This window comes from Bos grunniens, chromosome 1 (genome assembly GCF_055505025.1).
Source record: "Bos grunniens cultivar Pamir isolate PY7600 chromosome 1, Bosgru_T2T1.0, whole genome shotgun sequence".
NCBI lineage: Eukaryota > Metazoa > Chordata > Mammalia > Artiodactyla > Bovidae > Bos > Bos grunniens.
This window is the reverse complement of record NC_141165.1, coordinates 67,783,783-67,810,073: the sequence shown is the minus strand read 5'-3', so window position 1 is coordinate 67,810,073 and position 26,291 is coordinate 67,783,783. Positions and strand designations below refer to the sequence as shown.

Genomic DNA, 26,291 nt, shown 5'->3' with positions numbered 1-26,291 from the left:
GTGATCATCTCAACAGATGCATAAAAAGCATATGACAAACTTCATCATCCATTTATGATAAAAATTCTCAACAAAGGGGGATAGAATGAATGTATTTCAACATAATGAAGGCCACATATGACAAACCTAATGCTAACATCATACTCAGCAGTGAAAAGTCAAAACCTTTCCTCTAAGATCAGGAACAAGACAAGGATGCCCATCCTGTGACTTCCATTCAACATAGTATTACAAGTCCTAGGTAGGGAAGGAGAGGGAGGGAGGAAGAGAGGGAGTAAGGAAGGAATGAAATAGCATCCAAATTGCAAAGGAAGTAGTAAAACTATCACTATTCACAGATGATATATTATATACAGAAAACCCTAAAGACGCCATCAAAAAACTGTTGGAATAAATTCAGTAAAATTGCAATATACAAATCAATACACAAAAATCCATTGTATTTCTATAAATTAATAACTATCAGAAATAAAACAACCCCATGTAGAGTTGCATCAAAAAGAATAAAAGAATAAAAAGAATTCCTAGTTGCATCTATGAATAAATCTAACCAATGACGTGAAAGATCTATATACTGAAAACTTTAAGACATTAATGAAAGAAATTGAAGAAGATGTAAATAAATGGAAACATATTCTGTCCTCATAGATTGAAAGAATCAATATTGTTAAAGTGCTCCATACTTCCTAAAGCAATCTACAGATTCAATTTGACCCTTTTCAAAATTCCAATGGCATTTTTCAAAGGAATATAACAATTCTAAAATTTGTATGGGGTCATAAAAAAATCCCAGATAGCTAAAGCAGTCTTAAGAAGAAAATATCTGGAGACATTATGCTCCCTGATTTCAAATTACATTACAAAGCTACAGTACGGTACTATTATAAAACATTTTGGTACTGGCATAAAAACAACAAAGAAAGCAAGAACATACTCTGGGGTAAAGACAATGTCTTCAATAAATGTTACTGGGAAAACTGAACAATCACATGTAAAAGAATGAAATTCAACCACTATCGTACACATTTCATTATACTCAAAAATAACTGAAAATGAATAAATGACTTGAATATAAGACCTAACATCATAAATCTCCTAGAAGAAAATAAATAGTAAACTCCTTGATGTCAGACTTGGCAGTGTTTTTGTTTGTTTGTTTGTTTGTTTGTTTGTTTTAAGCGACACCAAAAGCAAAAGCAAAAAATTAAATAAGTAGGACTATGTCAAAATAAAAAGCTTCAGCACAGCAAAGGAAACAATCAACAAACTGAAAAGGTAACCTACTGAATGGGATAAAATATTTGCAGATCATATATTGATAAGGGGCTAGAATCTAAAATATATTAAAAAACTCATAAAGCTCAATAGTTAAAAAACAATCCAATTTAAAAATGGGCAAAAGATCTGAATGCACTTTATCCGAAAGAAGACATACAGATGCCAAACAGGTGGAGCAAAAGATGCTCAATATTATTAACCATCAGAAATGGAAACGAAAAAACACAAAGGGATAGCAACTCACACATGTAGTGTTGGAACAGCCACTACGGAAAAGATAAGAAATGAGAAGCATTTGCAAGAATGTTTGTGCACTGTTGATGTGAATGTTAACAGGAATGCAGCTATTATAGGAAACGGTATGGAGGCTCCTCAAAAACTTAGCAATGGAACTATCATACGATCCAGCGACACACCACGGGGTATTTATCTGCAATTTGGGTATTTCTGTCTGCAGTTGCACTACCAGGAATTTATCCTAAGTTACTAGGGATGCACACAGGTGCTCACTGTGGTAATCTTTGTCCATGAGAAATATTGGAACTCACACAAATTTCCAAAAATAGAAGAATGGTCATGTAAGTTATCCTACATTCATAAAAAGGAAGTCAAGAACTCTTGAGTAGAACCCTATAGTAGAAGAGCACTAAGAGAGGAATATGTGATATGGAAAAATATTCACGATATAATGGTACTTTAAGCAGCTTGTAAGACAGTGTGTTATATAATGCCATTTTTTTCTTTTTCTTTTATTTTTAAATTTACAGTCACAAACCTAGAATAAAGCTTGGCAGGATATGTATCAATGTTTGCAATGCTCACTCTGAGTAACAGTATAATATTATTTTATTTTATTCTCATTATCTACATTTTCCAAAATTTCTATGGTAAGCCCTTTGCTTTATAAGTAAAATTACAAACTATATCAAAAGGTTACTCTGGAACATTCACTTATTTATATCAACTATGCGTAAGCACTGCTAGGCACTAATATGTTTATAATTTATATAAATATAAATAAATCAAAAGTCTCTGATCTTAAGCAGCTCACAATCCAATAGGAGAAAGATAAAAAACAAAGTTAGTGTTCAATGTGGCAAGTGCTTCAAGAACACAGAGGCAGACATAACTAACCCCACAGGACCAGATGAGTGTTAAGAAAGCTGAACAGAGATGAATCCATGAGAAGCTTACAGCCTGAGTCAGGTAATGGCTCCCAGGCAGAACATGCCCATCTGGCTTCAGGCCTTGCTGAAATATCTTTATCAGCATGTTTAAGATGACCACTTCATGAAAACAAAGGAGAAAAAGTACTGTTTTTTGTGATGACTAGAGATTTTCCAAGCATCACACAACATAAATCACAACCCTCAACCACTTGAGAGGCTGAAAGAACCATCAGAGAAACCCCAACTCCAATTCACAAGGCTCAGTGGAGATGATCCACCTCCCAGCTGACCTCATCTCTCTGGAACTATCTAGAGAAGACCTCATAGCAATTCCTGCATCATCGCCTGATTCCCTGTCCCTCTCACCTCTGCCTCGTTAGGACCACAGCACACTACTGCAATCACTGTGAATCTCCAAGAGCCTACAATTATTTATCTAGCTGTCTACTTTCTGTTAGGGGAGACAGTAAAGAAGACAGGCGAAAAAGTTCCCCGTTAGAACTCTTTATGCTTGTTTTGTATTTGAGTAAATATGTGTGGGCTTCCCTGGTGGCTCAGACAGTAGGGAATCCACCAGCAATGTGTGTGTATCAGAGGGCTTCCCAGATGGTGCCAGTGGTAAAGAACCCACCTGCCAATGCAGGTAGAAGTAACAGACATGAGTTTGATGGCTGCATCAGAAAGATCCCCTGGAGGAGGGCACAGCCACCCACTCCACTATCCCTACCTGAAGAATCCTATGGACAGAGGAGCCTGGCAGGCTGAAGTTCATAGCGTTGCACAGAGTCCGACACAACTGAAGCGACTGAGCGTGTGTATCAGGTCATATGAGAAGAAAAGGCAGAGAACTGAAAGTGCTGCTTCCCCTCAACTTCACAGACAGAAACACTGCAACTGGGACTTTCTTTCCTCCTAAGTAAGCCAGCACTCTTTCAAAGGACCATCCTCCAGATGCTCCCAGATGCCATTGCCTTATTTCAAATAAGCACTGAGACTGTCCCTGAGCATGCCACCAGCGCACCCATGGCTTCATCAGGACCAAAGGTAAATGTACTTCAGCCACATTCTGGGCACCAGACACGTTGCCAGAAGGCCCTCACTGAGTGCCAGAGAGCATCATCCCAGTCCTGTGTCTGCACGTCCTCTGCTCTAAGAGAAGCAGGTGCTCCACAGATGCTCAAAGACTTGAGGCTTTCCATAGAACACAAATAAATCTTGAATGTCTGTGACATTTCCAGTAATGCTGCAGACTGGGTCCAACAGCTTTAGCTAGAAAGTGACCAATTCCATAGTTCTATTACAAGTTCAGGGTTTTACCCCTCTGGGAATTAGCTTCCCTGAACCACCTCACATATAAGTTTTAGTCTCTTAGGATCATTTCAATATTTTGCTCTAAAATTTAAAAATAACCTATTTCCGATTGTTGTCACTATCGCTATCATTGGAAAATGTCAGCAAAGGGCCAGGAGCAACTTCTGTGGCTAATAGCACTGAAACATTATGTTCTCAGAGTTGTTTATAACAGAAGGAAAACTTAGAATTAGGTAATATTGGTGATTTAGCTGTCCCCTGTGTTGCGAATACTAACAGACGTTTAAGCTCACAATGTAACCTTTAAGCATACATAAAAAATACATGATAAAGTTGCAAGTCCTGGCAATGTATTTCCCCATAGGCGACCATCAGCATTCTGAGGCATTGAGCCTTTATATGACTTTTGAACACAGGAAAATAGGAGCAGTGATTTTTCTTAATCTTAAAAAAGCATCTAATAAGAAGAGAACTTGCTAATAATTAACTGTAGCCTCTGGACTTCTCTGGGGAGCTTTTAACTCTTTCAAAACTATCTTGTAGCATGGACATGTGATGGTTTTAAAAAGCACAGGGGACATATTCATCAGGATATATTTCTAAAGAGAAATAATGGTACATCCCACTTAAATATTCTTTCCAACATGTCAAAAATTTTGTCATAAGATATAGTGATTAACATAGTAAATACATATATTAAAAATAATTTTAAAATTGATAATATAAAAAAATAAACAAATAAAATTGATAATATAACAATAGTTATTTTGCAACATTAGAAATTTTTATATTTTTCCTTCTCTTCGATTCTCAGTGGGTTTACATGATCCGTTGGCATGGTTAAACACTGACATAATCCCAGAAGATCAATTCATGACCTGTCATCCCAAGCGTCTCTAGACGGATTAGTCAAGTAAAGTGAGTATTTTCCAGGCCACTTATTATTGAGTGTTACATAGTTATCACATTTTGAAACTGCACGTTGAGGGGACCTTAAAGAAACCCCTGGAATGTCCCATAAAATACTGAGAAGACTAACAAAAGATCTCTTCTTGTCCCCTTCCACCCTTTGGCTTACAGAACATTAAAAACATGTAATTATCTTAGACTTGATGAGAACTTTGCCTCTAAACAAACCTTTCAGTTTGAACTTACTAATTCTTCTAAATAAATTTTACTGGCAATGAAAATAATTGCCTTCATGCTGTAGAGAATTAGCTTCATAATTGAATCAAATTGGTTTAAAAAAATGATATGTAAATATAAACCAGAATATATTTTCAGGTTACTGGAGCCTATAAAAGAGATAACTAGAATTTCTTCCAACCAATAATGTATTAGATTTTTAGATCCCCCAACCTACCATTAGATTAACATATTTTAGCACAGCTGAGGTTTGATGCTAGTACAGAAAGATGACTCATATTCCCTTGCTCATTTTTAATCTCTCAAGGTAAAAAATTAATGTGACTGCTACTCTAATAGGTACATATTAATGGAATATTGCCTAAAAACAAAACTCCAAGCTGCATGAAGTTCATCACCCTCAAGAATTTTAAATTACAAAATACCCACTTGCCTACATTAACGTGCCATGAAGCTCTGTCTCAGAATCTTAAAGTGTTGATATAAGTCATGAAAATACCAACAAAGACATTTTTATTCATTATTTATTAAGCACATAAGGCATTAAGTGAACTATACCACTTTGCATATACCCTTTAACTTTTATATATCTGATATTTTGCATATTTTTTATACTAGTCCTGAATAAAATTCACATTTCATGATTTCCCTCTTCCCCTTACAAAGCTCCTCTCTTCATTATCAGTGCTGTGCCAACTCCACATTTAACAAGGTAACTGAATCTGAAGTGAGTGGCCTCAAATTACATATTAGATCTATTCCTATCTAGCTATGTGACCCTAAGCAAATTATCACATATGAAACTCAGTTTGTTCTCTAAAAGGAAGTTCATCTGTTCTACCTGTCTAAAAGTTTTATAAAGGTCAAATATAAAGTTATATAAAGCTTTTCTTAAGTGAATATTTTATTATGTTATAATTAATAATTATAACTCATGCCAGTTAGAATTAAGTTCAGCAGATGTAAGTTCAGTTCAGTTCAGTCGCTCAGTCGTGTCCGACTCTTCACGACCCCACGAATCGCAGCACGCCAGGCCTCCCTGTCCATCACCATCTCCCGGAGTTCACTCAGACTCACGTCCATCAAGTCAGTGATACCATCCAGCCATCTCATCCTCTGTCGTCCCCTTCTCCTCCTGCCCCCAATCCCTCCCAGCATCAGAGTCTTTTCCAATGAGTCAACTCTTCGCATGAGGTGGCCAAAGTACTGGAGTTTCAGCTTCAGCATCATTCCTTCCAAAGAAATCCCAGGGCTGATTTCCTTCAGAATGGACTGGTTGGATCTCTTTGCAGTCCAAGGGACTTGCAAGAGTCTTCTCCAACACCACAGTTCAAAAGCATCAATTCTTCAGCGCTCAGCCTTCTTCACAGTCCAACTCTCACATCCATACATGACCACAGGAAAAACCATAGCCTTGACTAGACGGACCTTTGTTGGCAAAGTAATGTCTCTGCTTTTGAATATGCTATCTGGGTTGGTCATAACTTTCCTTCCAAGGAGTAAGCGTCTTTTAATTTCATGGCTGCAATCACCATCTGCAGCAGATATAAAGGACAACCCAAATGATAATGGCTTAAACACTATCTATGACACAGTCAGAATTTCATTTCTTTTTCATGTGAAACAAATTTGGGAGGAAGATGTCCAGGGTCACAGAACACAAGGACTCAAACTTTCTTTCTTCTGATGTTTTTCTCTTGATGCTCCTCCATTCTTAGCATGCAGCTTCCTGGACTAATGACCCAGGTTGGCTGCTTGAGCTCTGCAATCATTTCTGCATCCCAGACAGTGAGGAAGAGGATGGATGGGGGATTTACTCTCCCTTTCAAAATGCTTCCAGGAACTGTACTGAATTCCTGGTGGCATGTATTAGCCAAAAGCTAGTTATATTGCACTACCCCCTTTCAAAAGAGGTTGAGATAACATGTGTGCAGCTGAAAACCAGGAATTCTATTACAGAAAGAGGAAGATGGTTACTGGGGATCAAAAGGCAATCATCTCTGACAGACACCTTTTATTTCTGACTCCTGTTAAGACTGCTATGTACTCTAGTGCCACCTCACCTTGAGTCTCTGTTAAAATGTTCCTGTCTAAGTTACATTTCTACTCAATCCTATTCTCCAGTTTCCAGGTAACACTAACCACACACTAAACTAACTATGAAAGTGAAAGTGTTAGTAACTCAGTCATGTCTAACTCTTTGCGACCCCATGGACTGTAGCCACAAGGCTCCTCTGTCCATGGAATTCTCCAGGCAGGAATACTGGAGTAGGTAGCCAGTCACTTCTCCAAGGGATCTTCCCAACCCAGGCATCGAACCCAGATCTCCTGAATGCAGGGAGATTCTTTACCATCTGAGCCACCAGGGAAGCCCCAAATTAACTACAGTAAAGTTATTAAAAGCATACAATTGCTTACTATTGCCCAAAATCTTTGAACTTGCATTTTATAAATTCTTTCTACCATAACTTTACTGCTCACTGCCTGAATTCCGAATCTATCCTATAAAGCACAAATCTTATGATGGGATTTCCTTGCTTAAAACTTGTAGCAGTACTTTCCAGACAGAGAAAATACGCTTCCATTTACTGAAGACAGTCTTGGTTTCTGTCTCTGAGTGTCCCATCAAGTTAAGCACTAGTCTTAGATTTGAACTTTTTGCCAAATTGATATTAATAATTGTATTAAAATAAGTCATAGCATGTTTAATGGACCTCTACTTTATAATTTATTATTATTTGGGGGGCTTCAAAATCACTGCAGATGGTGACTGTAGCCATGAAATTAAAAGATGCTTGCTCCTTGGAAGAAAAGTTATGATCAACCTAGACAGCATATTAAAAAGCAGAGACATTATTTTGCCAACAAAGGTCCATCTAGTCAAAGCTATGGTTTTTCCAGTAGTCATGTATGTATGTGAGAGTTGGACTATAAGGAAAGCTGAGTGCTAAAGAATTGATGCTTTTGAACTGTGGTGTTGGAGAAGACACTTGAGCGTCCCTTGGACTGCAAGGAGATCCAACCAGTCCATCCTAAAGGAAATCAATCCTGAATATTCACTGGAAGGACTGATGTTGATGCTGAAACTCCAATACTTTGGCCACCTGATGCGAAGAACTGACTCATTGGAAAAGACTGATGCTGGGAAAGATTGAAGGCAGGAAGAAAAGGGGACGACAGAGGATGAGATGGTTGGATGGCATCACCGACTCAATGGACATAAGTTTGAGTAAGCTCCAGGAGTTGGTGATAGACAGACAGGGAAGCCTGGCATACTGGAGTCCATGGGGTCATAAAGAGTTGGACACGACTGAGTGGTTAAATTGAACTTTATAAACCCAGAGACTCTTCTGGTTCTATGTGAGAATCACATGCAATGAGAAGATTTACCTCGACATTTGGTTAAATCTGAGCAATAACCAGTGATAAACCAACTTTCCATTCCCAATCCCTTCAAAACCCAACTTAAAAAATATCTCCCTTCCAAGGCCAGCAGACAGGATTCATAATTCATTCATAAATCGAACTGCTCTTTGACATATTTGGAAGTTAGTTAACTCCTTCCAGCTCAGAGACACTGCATTCAAGGTATAAGATGTCACAGACTAACACATGTATAGTCAAGTGGGAAACATGAAAATAAATAAATATAAATGAAAATACGTGCAGGAAAAAGAAACTGAGCAACTCTGACAAAAAGCATGTAAAGAACAGTCTGAATATTCTTATTGCAAAAGTTTGCCATTTATTGTATAATGTATTTTATTATTTGTTATAATGTATATTTTATTGTTTGTTAATGAAACGCCAGGCTGGATGAATCACAAGCTGGAATCAAAACTGCTGAGAGAAATAACAGCAACTTCAAATACGCAGGTGATATCATTCTAATAGCAGAAAGCAAAGAGGAACTAAACAACTTCTTGATGAGGGTGAAAGAGAAGAGTGAAAAAGTTGGCTTAAAACTCAACATTCAAAAAACGAAGATTTTGGCAACTGGTACCATCACTTTATAGCCAATAGATAGGGGGAAAAGTGACAGATTTTATTTTCTTGGGCTCCAAAATCACTGCAGACGGTGACTGCAGCTGCAAAATTAAAAGAACGAAGGCATGAGGAAAAGGGGATGACAGAGGAGGAGATGGCTGGATGGCATCACCGACTTGATGGACATGAGTCTGGGTAAATTCCGGGATTTGGTGATGGACAGGGAGGCCTGGCGTGCTGCAGTCCATGAGGTTGCAAAGAGTCAGACACGACTGAGCGACTGAACTGAACTGAACTGTACCCTTATAAACATTGTTTAAATGATTTAACTGCATAAAAATTTGTAATGACAGGTATGAAAACAAAAACATTATTTCACATGACAATACATACTTTTTTGCCTTGCTGCCTGCATTCAATTGGATATTAAAAATGTTTGAGCCTTTGAATAGTCTTTTTTCTTTATGTTAACCTAAGTGTCCTAAAATGGAATTGAACTTTATTGTAAACAAGCAGTCTAATTTTTGTTTGCATTTTAATCAAAACTAGTTGAAAATAAAGTACTGAAAATGTAAAAAAAAAAAAAATCAGTTTTTGAAGTTTTTAGTGAATTTTGATTTCTAAAGACAAAGCTTACAAGGAAGTCATTGAAACTTCCCCTCCAAAAGCAAAGCAAAAACTGAATTACTTAAATGACAAGGGCTTAAAGGTATGTAGGTTTGTTTTGAAATTCTATAATTGTCCTTTAAAATATATTTCTTGTAGGGAGTGTCATTTGGTAAGCTACTATTTTTCATTGAATAAATTTTATTCTGTTCTGAAACATAATGAAATTTCAGAAAGCTGATAATTTGCAACATTTATATTTGGCAAAAATTCAAAAACATCATAAACAGAAACAACTTGTTTGATGAATTTTATCTCATAAAAAATTTGCTGAAGAAAGATACACTGAAAAGAAGAAAACAGCCAGAGATGTTTACACATTTTAATATGAAAAAAATTGAATTGAGAATATCCTCCATTTAGCATAATTTGTTTTGAACATTTCTCAGTGCCTGCAGGAAAAGTATTTTCTCAATTAAAAAAAGAGAAGTGTTCATTGGAGTTATCAAACATTGTAATCTACATACCATAAAAAGGAGCTTTAAACACTGCTGTTTTATTAAAACATTAAAAATAAGATTATATGGAAAAATATAACCTCAGAAAAATACTAATGGCATGGTATTCAAGGTAGTTATAAACAGGCAGATTAAAATATGTGGCTATAGTAAGAATAATTTTTGCTTTTTCTTATATTATTTTTATTGTTCACATAAAGCAATTTTTAATTTTTACTTTAATATACAAGATTTTTTTCATATTTTTTGTTTTTCAAAAACAAATGTTTTTCATATTTTAATAAGGGATTTTCTCTTCAAAAAACTTAATAGAATCATGTTTATGATAAATGAATATTCAAAATTTTAAATTCCAAAGATTTTTAGCATCTCCTCTTTACTCTCAAAATCATCCCAGTTTAAACCATCAATTTTATCATCACCCTAACTGCAGCCAACAAGATAAAGCTATATTCCTTGTGATGTGGCCTCTGACCCTTTCTGGCCTCCGCTTCCACATTTCTATCCCATCCTCTCCAAACTCTCTGAAGCTCAAGCCACGCACTCCTCACTGGCCAGGAGCAGAGTTCACTCCACTGCTCTGCCCCGACACTTCCCTCTGCCTGTAATGCCCTGTGTTCTCTTAACCCTGGTGAATTCTAACTGAACCATAACATCCAACTTTAATATCTTCCTGCAGTTTTCCATGGCTTTCCCCTCTCACCTCACCTCACAGCACTAGGTATGTGCTGACCTGGGTCCTTGCGCAGCCTACAACCCTGATGGTTATTTTCTTTCTGGTCCTTCTTTGTCACTGGATAGGGAGAGCTGAGAAGTCATAGACTCTGACTTCTTCATCTCTGTTGTACACAGTTGTCGTTCAGTCGCTCGGTCATGTCCAACTCTTTGTGACTCCGTGGACTGCAGCATGCCAGTCTTCTCTGTCCTAGAGCCCAGTGAGTTACCTAATACATAGGGCTCATTAGGTAAATATTAGTCCAATGGTATGTGTTGTACTATAAAGAGGCCACTATAATGGCTTTTTAGAATCTCCTGAAACACACCTTTTAGACATCTCCCTGCCTTATGCACAAACACAGGATGGATCCACCAGCTGCTCAGCTTACCAAGGCCTGGTGTTCTCTGGAGGGCTTAGGTTTATGATCACCTATTGGCACTTCCTTACTAGAGCTCTAGAGTAAACAGATAACTAACCTCCGCTATCTACTGACTTATTTAACTTCACAGAATCTGAGACAGTGATAGGATGTATGTGTGTGTGCACACACATAACATGAACTGTGATGGATAGGCTAACAATAGACTTCCACACAAAGCCTGCCACACAGGGTAATGAATATAATCCAACCCTGTTCCCTAAAGCTAGACGCAGACCCCTTCACTAGGTAAGAGGGTCTTAAGAAGATGCTCCATCAAAGTGAATCTATGACGTGGACAATAGCGGCACTGCACACTGAACTATGTCTCATTTAAATACAAACATTTTTCATTACAGATATAATTCAAAAATTCCTATAGGTAGGTTTATATGTATATGGGCTTCCCCAGTGGCACAGTGGTAAAGAATTTGCCTGCAATACAGGAGCCACAGGAGATGCTGGTTCAATCCCTGGGTGGGGAAGATCCCCTGGAGGAGAGCATGGCAACCCACTCCAGTATGCTTGCCTGGAGAACCCCATGGGCAGAGGAGCCTGGTGGGCTACAATCCATAGAGTCACAAAGAGCTGGACACAACTGAAGTGACTGAGCGCACACACACACCTGTATATTACAAACACCTGAACAGAAAACAAGTGTTACCTATTTAGATGTCCACTGACATCAATAATGCCAAGAATTACATAGGTTGTAACAGAAAGGCTTTGGAGCCAGACACATCTGTCACAGAATCTTGGCTTCATCTTTCCCTGAACCTCAGTTTCCTCATCACTAAGGTGTTTACGATATTGTTTGCCATTCAGGGTTGCTGAGAGGATTAAAGAGAAGAACAGTGGTTGGTTAGATAAATAACAAATTTGTTCTATTTCTTATTACAGCATTTGCTCCTGTTTGCTATTGTTGCTGTTCAGTTGCTAAGTCATGTCCGACTCTTTGTGACCCCATGGAATGAAGCATGCCAGGCTCCTCTGTCCTCCACCATCTCCCAGAGTTTGCTCAAATTCATTTTCATTGAGTCAGTGATGTTATCTAACCATCTCATCCTCTGTCACCCCCTTCTACTTTTGTCTACAATCTTTTCCAGCATCAGTTCAGTTCAGTTCAGTCACTCAGTCGAGTCCAACTCTTCGTGACCCCATGAACCACAGCACACCAGGCCTCCCTGTCTATCACCAACTCCTGGAGTTTACTCAAACTCATCTCCATTGAGTCGGTGATGCCATCCAACCATCTCATCCTCTGTTGTCCCCTTCTCCTCCCGCCTTTAATCTTTCCCAGTATCAGGGTATTTTCAAATGAGTCAGTTCTTCGCATCAGGTGGCCAAAGTATTGGAGTTTCAGCTTCAACATCATTCCTTCCAATGAACACCCAGGACTGATTTCCTTTAGGATGGACTGGTTGGACCCCCTTGCAGTCCAAGGGACCAAGAGTCTTCTCCAATATCACAGTTCAAAAGCATCAATTCTTCATTGCTCAGCTTTCTTTATAGTCCAACTCACACATCCATACATGACTACTGGAAAAGCAATAGCTTTGACTAGACAGACCCTTGTTGGCAAAGTAATGTCTCTGCTTTTTAATATTCTGTCTAGGTTGGTCATAGCTTTTCTTCCAAGGAGCAAGCATCTTTTAATTTCATGGCTACAGTCACCATCTGCAGTGATTTTGGAGACCAAAAAAATAAAGTCAACCACTGTTTCCACTGTTTCCCCATCTATTTGCCATGAAGTGATGGGACCGGATGCCATGATCTTAGTTTTCTGAATGTTGAGTTTTAAGCCAACTTTTTCACTTTCCTCTTTCACTTTCATCAAGAGGCTCTTTAGTTCTTCTTCACTTTCTGCCATAAGGGTGGTGTTATCTGCATATCTGAGGTTGCTGATATTTCTCCCAGCAATCTTGATTCCAGTTTGTGATTCATCCAGCCCAGCATTTCGCATGATGTACTCTGCATGTATGTTAAATAAGCAGGATGACAATGACACACTCCTTTCCCAAGTTTGAGTAAGTCTGTTGTTCCATGGCTGGCTCTAACTGATGCTGCTTAACTCGCATACAGGTTTCTGAGGAGGCAGGTAAGGTGGTCTGGTACTCCCATCTCTTTAAGAATTTTCCACAGTTTGTTATGATCCACATAGTCAAAGGCTTTAGCATAGTCAATAAAGCCAAAGTAGATATTTTTCTGGAATTCTCTTGCTTTCTCTATGATCCAGTAAATGCTGCAATTTGATCTCTGGCTCCTCTGCCTTTTCTAAACCCAGTTTGTACATCTGGATGGTCTCTGTTCATGTACCACTAAAGCCTAGCTTGAAGGATTTTGAGCATAATCTTGCTAGCATGTGAGATGAGCACAACTGTATGGTAGTTTGAATATTCTTTGGCATAGCCTGTCTTTTGGGTTGGAATGAAAACTGACCTTGTTCCTGTTTGACTACCATGTAACCTGCTAACATTGGGCAACCTTAATTCTTACTCTCTAAAACTTACAAGTATCCCATCACTGCCAAATTCTGTTTCCAGTGCATTTTAAGCACAGCCTCCCTCCCCAGATGCACAGAGAGCTGTTTCACCCAGGGGCTCCTCTGCTCTTCCCAGCAGGCAGCTCCCTCAAAGCAAGAGGTGAGCACATTGTTATGATCCCACCAAGACTTGGCTGGTCTCCACATTCAGCCTGGTGACTCATGTCCTTTTGAGTTGCTGAATGAATTTAAAGTATTGCCAAGGAATTTTGCAATTCATATTAGGTAGATGCAGAAATTATAGAATCACTTTCCTCAAATTAGTAACAACAGATATTTATGCCCACAAGAATGAGGACAACTTGGAAAACAGCATAGCCAAGTTTTCTTCATACTTCAAAGCAGATCCCAAAACAACAGTATCATTTTATCACTTTCTCAGTTCAGTTCAGTTCAGTTACTCAGTCATGTCTGACTCTTTGCAACCCTGTGGACTGCAGCATGTCAGGCTTACCTGTTCATCACCAACTCCCAGAGCTCACTCAAATTCATATCCATGGAGTTGATGATGCCATCCAACCATCTCATCCTCTGCCATCTTCTTCTCCTTTTGCCTTCAGTCTTTCCCAGCACCAAGAACTTTTCCAATGAGTCAGCTCTTCACATCACGTGACCAAGGTACTGGAGCTTCAGCATCAGTCCTTCCAATGAATATTCAGATTCATTTCCTTTAGGATTGACTGGTTTGATCTCTGTGCAGTCCAAAGGACTCTCAAGAGTCTTCTCCAACTCCACAGTTCTAAAGCATCAATTCTTCGGTGCTCAGCTTTCTTTATGGTTCAGTTCTCACACCCATAACCATGACTACTGGAAAAACCATAGCTTTGACTAGACAGACCTTTGTGGGTGTCTCTGCTTTTTAATACACTGTCTAGATTTGTCATAGTTTTTTTTCCAAGGAGCAAGCATCTTTTAATTTTGTGGCTGCAGTCACCATCTGCAGTGATTTTGAAGCCCAAGAAAATAAATTCTGTCACTGTTTCCATTGTTTCCCCATCTATTTGCCAGGAAGTGACGGAACCGGATGCCATGGTCTTGGTTTTTTTTAATGTTGAGTTTTAAGCCAGTTTTTTCACTCTCCTCTTTCACTTTCATCAAGAAGCTCTTTAGTTCTTCTTTGCTTTCTGCCATGAGTGGCGTCATCTGCATATCTGAGGTTATTGATATTTCTCCCAGCAATCTTGATTTCAGCTTGTGTTTCATCTAGCCTGGCATCTCGCATGATGTACTCTGCATGTAAGTTAAATAAGCAGGTGACAGTACAGATGACAAGAAGCCTTGATGTACTCCTATCCAAATTTGGAACCAGTCCGTTGTTTGATGTCCTGTTCTAACTGCTGCTTTCTTGACCTGCATACAGGTTTCTCAGGAGGCAGGTAAGGTGGTTTGGTATTCCCATCTCTTTAAGAATTTCCCACAGTTTGTTGTATATTTCTATACAGTACTACGTTATCACCTTTTAGTGCATAGAAATATAAAAATGCATAAAAACAAAAATCCCATCCCATGCAGAGGGTCCAAACTCAAGGCATTAACAAATATTTTATAAACTTTTTAAAAATATAAGCAGTGAACTAACGCTTATGAAACTGAAAACACTGATGAATGATTATATTACTCAGTTAATTCACTTTAGATACTCTTTTAAACCTTTCAAAAGACATTTGCCTCACCTTGTCAACAAAATTGATTGCTTTATCTCTTTTTGCTGTGTCTCTGACAATTTTCTTATATTTAGCTTTCAATTTATTATATTTTTTTTTCAGTTGTCAGCCAGATGATTAAGCCATGTACTGAGTTACTAGGTCAATAACTATTTTACAATCGTATGAAGCTTATTTGGTTATTTTTTAATGTTTTTTGGTATTCTATTTAAACTTGCATTGATGCCTGGACTATAATTGCATAAACTGCATAATTTTTCATGGCTGCCATACAAACAAAAGAGCATATCTAATTTTTAGTCTATTTTGATTTAATATTTTAGCGCTTCAAGTAAAATATGGTACAACCATATAGATCTGTTTGCTTTCTTCCTTTTATGTTATAGCTGTCATATGCTTTATATCTATATACATTGATAATTCCACCACAGTTATAATTTTTGCTCTCAACTGTTGTAATTTGAAGAACTTGAGGACAGCCTTAAATTTCCCCAGATATTCGCTATTTTTATTGTTCTTTCATTCCTCAAGTTCTAAGTTTCCCTGCAGTATCATTTCCCCTCAGCCTAATTAACTTCCTTTAGTGTTTCTTTTAGACCAGATTTGCTGGTAATAAACTCTTAGTTTTCTAATAGTTTCCTTCTTTTCTAAGAGTTTCTTCCTTCTTGACATATTTTTACTGAACACAGAACTCTGGATTGGCAGTATTCTTTTTTTTTTTTAGCACTTTAAATATATAGTTCCACAGTTTTCTGACCTTCATGACCTAAGAGAAATCTTTGGCTATTCAAATTGTTGTCTCTTTGCACAGAATGTATTATTTCAAGATTTATTTTTTCCTATTTTGGGTTTGCAGCAATTTGATTATGATATATCTGGGCTCATTTTTCTTTGTGTGTATCCTGTTTGGGTTTTGCTGAACTTCTTAAATCTGTAAATTTCTGTCTCTCAAATTTGGGATCATTTCAGTAATTATTTCTTCAATATTTTTTTTTTCTGTACCAATCTCTTTCCTTTCCTTCTGGAACTCAAATGATGAAAATGATAGACATATTACTATTGTCTCCAAAGTCCCTATGCCTCTGTTCATTTTTAGGTTATTTTTCTTTTCTTTTTTTTTGTTTTAATATGTGTTTGTTTGTTTGCTGTGTTGTTAAGATTGGAAGGGTTTCCCTGTTGGCTCAGCAGCAAAGAATTCACCTGCCAAGCAGGAGACATGGGTTCTATTTTTGAATCAGAAAGATAACCTGGAAAAGGAAATGACAACCCACTCCAGGAAATCCCATGGACAGAGGAATCTGGTGAGAAACAGTCCATGGGGTCACAAAAGAGTTGAACACAACTCAGTACCCAAACAATGACAACAACTAAGATTGAACAATTACTATTGATCTACCTTTTAAGTTCACTGACTGGTCATCTGCATTCTGCTGCTGAGATAATCCATGGATTCTTTTCTAATTTCTGATATTGTACTTCAGTTCTAATATTTCTACATGGTTCTATTTTATAGTTTCTTATTTCTCAGCATAAAACTTCTATCTTTCCATTCATTGAGTGCTTATATCTTGATATGAAGCATAGTAATATCTGAGTTAAGAGTCTTTGCTCTCTAAACTCTGGGTCATCTTGGAATTTTGTGTTTATTGTCTTTTTCCCTTAAAAATTGGTCACATTTTCCTGGGGTCTTTTTTGTTTTTGGCATTAGGGTAATTTTTAACTTTATGTTGGACGTTATGAGTTTTGTTGTAAAACATTAGGTCCTGCTAAAGTCTTGGAGAATTTGTTTGTTTTACAGACAATCAACTCGGTTAGGTCTAGAACACAAGTCTGTCTCACTCTCCCTGGGCAGTGGCTCCGCTACGAGTTCAGGTTTCAAAGCTGCCGCCATACTGCTTTAGGTACCCGCCCCATGCTTGCCCAAGTCCAGCATGAGCCTGGAATTAGTTCTGGTTCAAAGACATAATTAGGGGTCCCTTTCTTCCACTCTCTCCTCTGACATTCTCCACATCCTCTCTGGTATCCCTTTTTCAGAACTGGCCAGAAAGATCTCATCTTAGTGTTTAACATGGAACTTGTTCAGTGTTATATAGCAGCCCAAATAGGAGGGGAGCAGGTGGAGAATGGATACATGCATATGTATGGCTATCCCTTTTGCTGTTCACTCGAAACTATTACAACATTGTTAATCACCTATGTGAATGTGTTAGTTGTGTACAACTCTGTGATCCCATGGAGCATAACCTACCAGGCTCCTCTGTCCATGGAAGTCTCCAGGCAAGAATACTAGAGTGGAGTGGCACTCCCTTCTGCAGGGGATCTTCCCAACCCACAGATCAAACCCAAGTCTCCTGCATTACAGATGGATTCTTTAACACTGAGTCTCCTGTAAAGTATAATCAGCTATACTCCAATATAAAATAAAAAGCTTAAAATTAAAAAAAAAAAAAGTAGCTAGAGTTCTGCAATTGGAGATCTCAATGCAAGATGGAGAACTTGAGAGGAAAAAAATCACAAATTTACTTCTGTATAGGTCACTCCTTCAAACTTTGACTCCTTTCCCCAATCTGTCTGCTTCTGCTAAATTTCCAGGGTTCTCAGGTGCTTGTTTGTCATGCTTTGTCCAGAGTGTCAACTGTTACCACTAAGAAAGAAACAGGTAATCCCATCCTGGCCAGCAGCAGAATTCAACTATTTATTTGGCTGTTGATTTTTTTGTTTTTTTCCAAGTTTTCTTATATATTTTTCATTTTATCTTATTCTTTTCTCATAGGTTTTATCTCTTTTTATCTAATTATTTGAAACAAAATTGTTTTATTGTCTCTATCTTAAGTTACTGCCTATGATGGATTCTTACCTTATAATTTTCTATTGTGAGCTCATCTTGAGTCCAAATCTTTGGATTCCTTTGCAACCTGGGCTGTGAAAGCAGTCATTCAGAGTGGCTTTGTATTTGCTTCTCCCAATGTCCCTGGTAATTCACTAGCCAGAGATGAATGCATATGACATTTCTTAGTAGCATGATTTTTAGTCCACAAATATGGTATAATTTGGATGTTAATTTGTCAAGGACATTTTTTTTCCCAGCAAGAGCTCAGGCAAAAACAAAACAAAACAAAACAATCTTTCTTGGCACCTGCCTGGGCCAATAAGCTGTTTGTCTAGTTTTTTTTCCACAAGGATGCAGCCAATTAGCAGAGCAGTAAAATGGCTGAAAATATATTTGAAAGTAGTGAGCGATTAACATCCTCTTTAACCCAAAGCAGCTGAGCCCCAATAAGCCTCCTTTACTCTTCTAGGCAAGTCTCAGAAGCAGCTTTTGTTACTACCTTTCTGCACTTGCCACCCCCAGTCTGTCACTCTCGTTTTCTCTTTCCTCATACCAGCCATGGAGTAATTTCCTCTTACTCTACTCACTTCACAGTGTCATTGTGAATTATGGCGTTCAGAGTCTCAACAGTCACCTAATCCCCAAACCAACAGGAAAAGATAAACTTGAACTCAAAGGAAACAATGTTTTTAAGGCTGTCTGCTGTCTCAGTGATGGGGACCACCCTGAAGGACAGTCCAGATGGAAAAAAATATGCAAATCCAAATTACAGTGCACACATTAATATCTATACTTTCTCTAATGCATATAGATGTAATTGACCTTTGATCACTGAACAAAGCATAAGTTGTGCTGCAATTTCTTTAGATCTTTGATGACTGGGAATTACTACTGGGAGACAATTTTCCTTGAATCTCAATATTTCTGCACTTCTCGTTTGCACAGATATTGACTTCCCTTTGTTTTGAAATATTTTTTCAAGCATACTCATATAGCAAACAGCCTTAAAATATGGATATATCTTCCTCAAGAGCAAAGATCAGGTTTACTTACAGCCTTGAAAGATAGAGATAGTGTTTCCCCATGAAGCAAAGGGCAGGCATGCTTACTGTCCAGTTTATAATAAAGAAAATGCCTCTCCCTGAAGCAAAGATCAAGCATGTTGACTGCATATTACACCAGATGCAAGTTCCCTAACAAACCCTGTTCTTTTCCTATAACAAACTCACTGTGTTTACAGGTATTGTCTGCGCTCTTCAAGACATCCCATGAGAACTACGACCTAGGAACTGGTATAAAATGCTGATTCTCCAGCTCCTGCTATTGCTGTGAGTGAGTAACATACGTCCTTTGCCTCTGACTCAGTCTCAACTCTACTGCATCCTTGAAACTATTGCAGGCTAGCCTGTCAGCTTGCAATTAAAGTAAAACCTTGGACCTTCAGAATCTTTAAGCAACTATATAATGTCTTTCTTTGCCTGCCCAATGCTTCCATGGTATTTATTTCTCCAAGAGTGAGACGGTTGCCTTGTAACCACATAGCAACTGGGCAAGTGCCAATTTACAAATCCTCTCAGGGTTCTATCCCAGAGCTGTATTTCTTAATACAAGTACATAGGTGCCAAAAGTGGTCACTAGTTTCTTTGTTTCATCCTCAGTTGCACATATTTCTCTTTGGTATGCACACACTCACATACCCCAACAGCTGCAAGGAGAAGCAAACACACACACATTATATTCTATGGCTACTATATGCCTCTATGCTAAATCTGCACAAAGGAATTAAAAAATCCCACTTGAGATTAAGGATGTAAAAACCCCAAGTAAATATAAAGTTTTATTATTACTACAGGAGCTAAGGTTAGCCACCCCTGAGCTACTTATTAGAATTTCCTCATTCCTGAACAGAGCTTTAGTTAAAAGTAAATCTGTGAGCACTCAGCTAAAATATTTGTTAGAGATCAGCAAACAGAAGTTTGTTTTCTCTGTCAAAAAGTTAAAAGGGCCCAGAGACCATGTTTAATCTGTAGATAAAAAGTATCACTGTGTCTCTTTCTCTGTTTTCGTTGTATATCCCTGACAATTTGGTGACGAAGTTGTTAGATTCCAGAATGACTCTTGATTGAGTACACTTGCTCTAGCAAATGCATATTAACTTAATGAATAGGAAATGGGGTACTTAAATTCCCTAGCTATCTTATTTTTCTTTTGTATGATTTACATGGTATCATAGTCTGTTCCAGTTACTATGGATGCATAACAAATTACCCCCAAATTTAGTGGCACAGAACAGTAATGAGTCATGCTCACTGATACTGCGGGTCAGGAATTTGGATGGGACACAGTAGGAGCAGCTGGGCTCTGCTCTCTGGAGCTGCCGACGGAAGATTCAAAGGCTAGGAACCTGAATGGTCAGAAAGCTCCTTCACTGATGTCTGGTGTTTGGTGATGACTGTCTACAGGGGGCCGTGTTTGCTCTCCATGTTGACCTCTGCATGTGAGTTGGTCTGTGCTTCCTTACAGCACGATAGCTGTGTTCTAAAGGCAAATAGCCTAAGAAAGGGAACAGGTGGACACTGAATCATTTTTACGACCAAGCCTTGGAAGTCACATAGCATCACTCCTGCCATATCCATTGACCAGAGAACTCAGGTCAGCCCAGAGTCAAACAGTGAATATAGACCTCAACTTTTAGTGGGAGAATGTCAGTCACATTTAAGAAACACGTGTGGGATTGGGGTATGTATACTGGTGTGGTCATCTTTGGAAAATATAATCTGCCACAGTATGTATTTGTGGTGAATTCTCACAATAATCCTAGAAAACACATGCTTTCATATTCTTCATCTTATAGACGGAAAATGGATTTTAGGCAAGTTAAGCAACTTGGCCAAGATAACCACCACTGGTGAACCAATCAATACCCACCCTTAACACATGTAGTGCCCAAACACTTGATCATACAACCATGAGCAAACTTACCCATATTCAGGTTTTGCTTAGCCAAAAAATTCCTCCTCCCATTAACCAGAGACTATGTGATCTGTACCTAGAGCCACTGTCCTCAGGATTCTGTTGACATTTCCAGCTGATTTGGCCATTATCTCCCAAGTGTGTGAGATCTGGCACATGACCTGCCCTTTTAAAGTTCTTACTTCAACTGCTTCTGGGATTATACTGGCCTGGCAGAGAAGCACCGAAGGGCTCATTGAGCATAGTGGGCAACATAAATAAGTTTTGTAGGCAGATAAATAGTGATTTAAATCCTGGCTTTAAAACTTTTCATTTTAATACAGTAAGCACATTATTTAACTGCTAAGCCTCAGTTTCTTAATTATTGAAATGGAGACAATAGCATGCTTCTAGAACGCAGTGTGCTATGTGCTCAGTCACTCAGTCGTGTCTGACTCTTTGTGACACCAGAAACCGTAGCCTCCCAGGCTCCTCCATCCATAGGATTTCCCAGGCAAGAATACTGAAGTGGATTGCTGTTTCCTCCTCCAGGGGATCTTCCCAATCCAGGGATTGAGGCAATGGCACCCCACTCCAGTACTCTTGTCTGGAAAATCCCATGGATGGAGGAGCCTGGTGGGCTGCTGTCTATGGGGTCGCACAGAGTCGGACACGACTGAAGCGACTTAGCAGCAGCAGCAGCATTGGCAGGTAGATTCTTTACCACTGCACCAGCTGGGAAGCCTGGTACAGAAGGGGTATATTAATAGAAATGCTGTACAAAAGTATACCATTGATATATGACTCTACGTTTTTACACAGCATCCCAGGAACTTTGGTCTAATTATAACTACGTGTTTTCAGGTGGTGCCACGTGAACTCTTACAAGTGCCTCACCATGGATGACCCCCTCAGCTTCCTCTTCTGATCCAAAGCTGCCCTCCATCCCCACTTTGGCAGATGGCCTCAAGAAGTCGCCCAAGGGCAATGCCTCATCACTACTTCAGTTACAGGTGCTCCCTCAGGAGAAGGCTGCCTTCTAATGAGACAGCAGCAGCAATTCTTCAAGATGCCTGAAAGTGCAAGTCAGTCGTATCCAGCTCTTTGCAACCCCATGGACTATACAGCCCATGGAATTCTCCAGGACAGAATACCGGAGTGGGTAGCCTTTCCCTTCTCCAAGGGATCTTCCCAACCCAGGAGTCGAACCCAGGTAGATTCTTTACCAGCTGAGCCACAAGGGAAGCCCAGGAATACTGGAGTGGGTAGCCTATCCCTTCTCCAGCAGGTCTTCCCAACCCAGGAATCGAACTGGGGTCTCCTGCATTGCAGGCGGATTCTTTACCACCTGAGCTATCAGGGAAGCCCAAGATGGCCGGGAGGAACACTATTCAAGTCTATTACTGGAAGGAATGCCCACTCCACCATTTCACTTGGGTCACAGAGAAAAACAGTTTCTTCTGCTTTTGCTAGTATTTTCTCCCAAGAACTTGTACCAACTGTCTTTGAAGCCAGGACAGAATCAATGCCCTTTCAGCCCACTACCATAACCATTCCTCATCCCTCAAACATCCCTTCCTCATTCTTCAGCCAAAAGCAAAAGCACATCTAACTTATGCAAGGCCCTTCCTCCCAGATCCATCCACAGCTTTACAGATTCTCTCGACCCTCAATAGTCATGCTACCCTTTACCTGCTCACTCTCTTCTGCACTTCCTCCTTTGATCTTGTATCTCAGTCAGCCTCTCTCATCTTGTGCCTTTTTCCCTTTGTCCTTTGCATTTGTAAATCATGGTATATCAGAGTGGGGGTGAGCTTCAGTTAGCTGCATTCTGTAAGGGGAGCTGTTAGCCTGGTTGGGTCACACTGTGTACCCAAATTTATTATTTAGACACTCCCAGTGAAGCAACAGACATAACATTATCAGGAGGGGTCTTTAACTGCAGATTTCATTTAAAAATTAAATAAAAAGGAATGCATTGAGAATCACTCAAATCCCATAGTGGAAAAAAAACTATAAACAATTCATATTCAAATACCTTAAACTGAATGTTATGTGCAGTTTAATGTATATTTAATTCAGTGTAGGGCTGATGTTAATTTACAATCCCTCATCACTAAGAAATTTTTCATAATCCATGTCCAGGTGTGGCTGAGGGAAGTATCTCTGCTGTGGTCCTATTTACAAGTCCTTCCTCTTTCGGATCCAACTCTTACACTGCTTGACGCTGAACCCCTCTCTGTATGTGTCTGTGTCTCTCCCTCTGGGTTAAAACGGCCACTCTCCTGTGTCAAGACACTCTCCTGTGTTAAATAAAGTCAATTATTTAATGCTATCTCTCTATCTGTAATTACTCAAAGCTCACCTTTAATTCAAATTCCTCATCAACTCTATTTTTCAGAGTATGTTCTTCCTCTAAGTGTATTCTACAAACTGCCATCTCTGGCTGCCTGCTGCCATAAATAGCACTCAGTCTCTACATCCTGTGCCACCGCAAAGAGAAGTGTTGTATAGCCCCAGGCATTTTGGTGGGAAGGGAGCTACTTCCAGTTTGGATAGAACAAGAAAAGCTTCCCTTGTTGCCCAGATCACTGATACTTCCTGTGTTTCCATGGCAAACTTCCCTCCCTGGATGCAGCTGCTTGGGAGGGTTAGGAAGAGAAGAACTATTAACCATTTTGTTCCCACTATGTACATTTTATGCTTTCTATTTTCCCTGCAGCCTACATTTCACTTTCGGTCCTTGTTCCCTTTTTAAGCACCCCTCCCCTCATCTCCACACACAAACATACACTTTTTTTCAGTTCTTTCAATCTGTGGGGTTAACCCCACAGAAAACCTCTGTTTGGGGCACTAAAATATTGGATTCATAGCACTACCACTAGAAAAGCATTTTTTTAAAATAATTCCTCCATTTTTAGAATGAGTAGGCCCTTGAACCTCAACCCAGGGCTGTCAGTCACTCCAAGAAGTCACCTGCAGCTATAAAACCCAAAGCATATAATGGGGATAGTATTTTTGGCATTTTGAATACACTTTCCCCCTTAAATTATGTTCCTCTGCAGCTCTGACATACCAGCCAAGCCAAAGGCTTACTGCTGCAAGGAATAAGAGGCCATTGATCATCTTTGGGTCATAAATCTGACGTTTACAAATCCACTTCAAGACAACAGTCATGAAAGCCAACCTTTGGGAAGAGAGGGAAAAAAGAAAGGAAAGAAAACCACTCCAAGTTGTCCTGACCTCATTTAACACAGCAAGAGCCAGACCTGGCCCATGAGTGGCAGGTCTAACATGTGCCTGGGGTATAGGAGCCTGCACATGGGACTGAACATCACAGCCTCCTCCGCACCCCACGCCCGCCCCTCCCCCAAAATGGGGGTGGGAGCCTAGAATGAGGTGTATGCAAATAGGAGGTGCTTTTGCCTCCTTTCTCATTTGGGACTCAGAGCAAGTTGTCACAGAATAGCTGCATCCGGGGAACACTGTTTGAATGGTGTGAGTATGTGGGGAAGGCGGAGGTGGGGCGCCGGAAGGAAAGCTCAGTTTAGCCCCTTGGAGTCGCCCTCAGCCCTCATATGACCTCAAGACCATCTAGAAGTTTCCACATGCCCTGAGAAAGGAAACAGGCTACATCTGATGATACTGGGTGGAGAATTTACCAGAGGGTTACTGTAAGGGCCTCAGGGGAGCTGCTAGGCTAGAGGGTCAGGTGGGAGAGACAAGAATGGACAGGACACCAAATCAGCAGAGAGGACAGTCAAGCCCCTACTGAATCATGAGATTACAGAGCATGTGTCCACCAGCTGCCAACTTCAGCTGTTGAACAGCAGTCACCAGGCATAAAAAGGACCTTGCTGCAGAGAACAGAGGAGCCAGGGCAGCACAGATGGTCTGAGGTCCCTCTTTCCCATGGCCATGAGGTCAGTAGATCTTCTTCTTGCTATATACTGAGAAGCCATCTCAGAAAAGGAAGAGAAGAAAAGTTTAAATTCTGAATGATTACTGCAAAATTACTGTTACCCATATTTGCCAAATGGACTACATTTTACTATTTTTCCCTTGTAGTGGCAGCTCCTTAAGATGTCTCCCTATTTTCTGCCTTGAATAATTCACTGTGCTTGCGTATTCTTTGGACCTAATGACTTTCTTCTCACATGCAATACAGCAGAAATGTTGGGTTGGAACTTCAAAGATCTGATTTAAAAGAGACTCTGGTTTCCAGTTTGCTCGCTTTTCTTCTCACCTTTGCTTGTTCTAACGAAACAAGCTACCATGCTGTAAGCTGCACAATGGAGAGGTCCATGTGATGAGGATCTAAGGGAAGCTTCTGAACAATAGCTAAGAAAAAGCTGAGGACCTCTGTCCTACAACTCATAAGGAACTAAATCCTGCCACCTGACATGGATGAGCTTGAAAGATTATCCCTCAGTCTAGATGTCAGATGAAACTCAAGGAAAGTAACCAATTCATCTCAGTTTTCCCAAGACTTTCCCAGTATGAGCAATGAAGTCCCACATCCCAGGAAACCACTCAGTCTTGAGCAACCCCATACAGTTGGTCATCCTAGATCTAGCCCTAGATGACACCTTGAATGCAGCCTTCTAAAAGACCCTGAACCAGATGACCAAGCAAAGTCACACCCAGATTAATGACCTAGAAGTCATGAGATAATAAATATTTATTGTTTTAAACTGCAGCCCTTGAGGGTAATTTTTTATACAGCAAATGATAATGATACATTCTTTATTGCCCAACAGATTAAAAATTCAAGAGAAAGCTCAGATAAGCTACAGAAAAATACAGAAGTTACATTTTTCCTTGTGTATCTGCATGAGCATGCATGCTCAGTCACTTCAGTCATGTCCAGCTCTTTGCGACACTATGGATAGAGCCCGCCAGTCTGCTCTGTTCATGGGATTCTCCAGGCAGGAATACTGGAGTGGGTTGCCATGCCCTCCTCCAGGAAATCTTCCTGACCCAGGAATGCATCTCCTGCAAGGCAGGTGGATTCTCTACCACTGAGCCAGCCACTGAGGAAGTCCATATCTTCATGTAGCATGAGTTGTAATAGCAACTCACTATATATGTACTATACTTCTAAACAATTGATTCCAGGAGCACGGTTTTCAGAAAGAATGAAGAACTAGGT

General features: G+C 39.5%; 1 protein-coding gene and 1 long non-coding RNA gene across 3 annotated transcripts in view; one reads left to right on the top strand and one right to left on the bottom strand.

The window, feature by feature from the left end:
• Positions 1 to 26,291, bottom strand: part of LOC147379565 (uncharacterized) — a 553,375-nt gene that overhangs the window by 294,137 nt on the left and 232,947 nt on the right. The gene's annotated exons all lie outside the window — the stretch shown is intronic.
• Positions 14,780 to 24,876, top strand: LOC147379567 (uncharacterized). 2 transcript variants are annotated; one of them, XR_015133677.1, is made up of 3 exons: positions 14,780 to 15,069; positions 19,428 to 19,515; positions 22,004 to 24,876. It is a non-coding gene; the product is annotated as an uncharacterized LOC147379567 (long non-coding RNA). The 2 variants fall into 2 exon arrangements; XR_015133679.1 differs by having other exon boundaries at positions 14,937 to 15,069; positions 19,428 to 19,519; positions 22,004 to 23,472.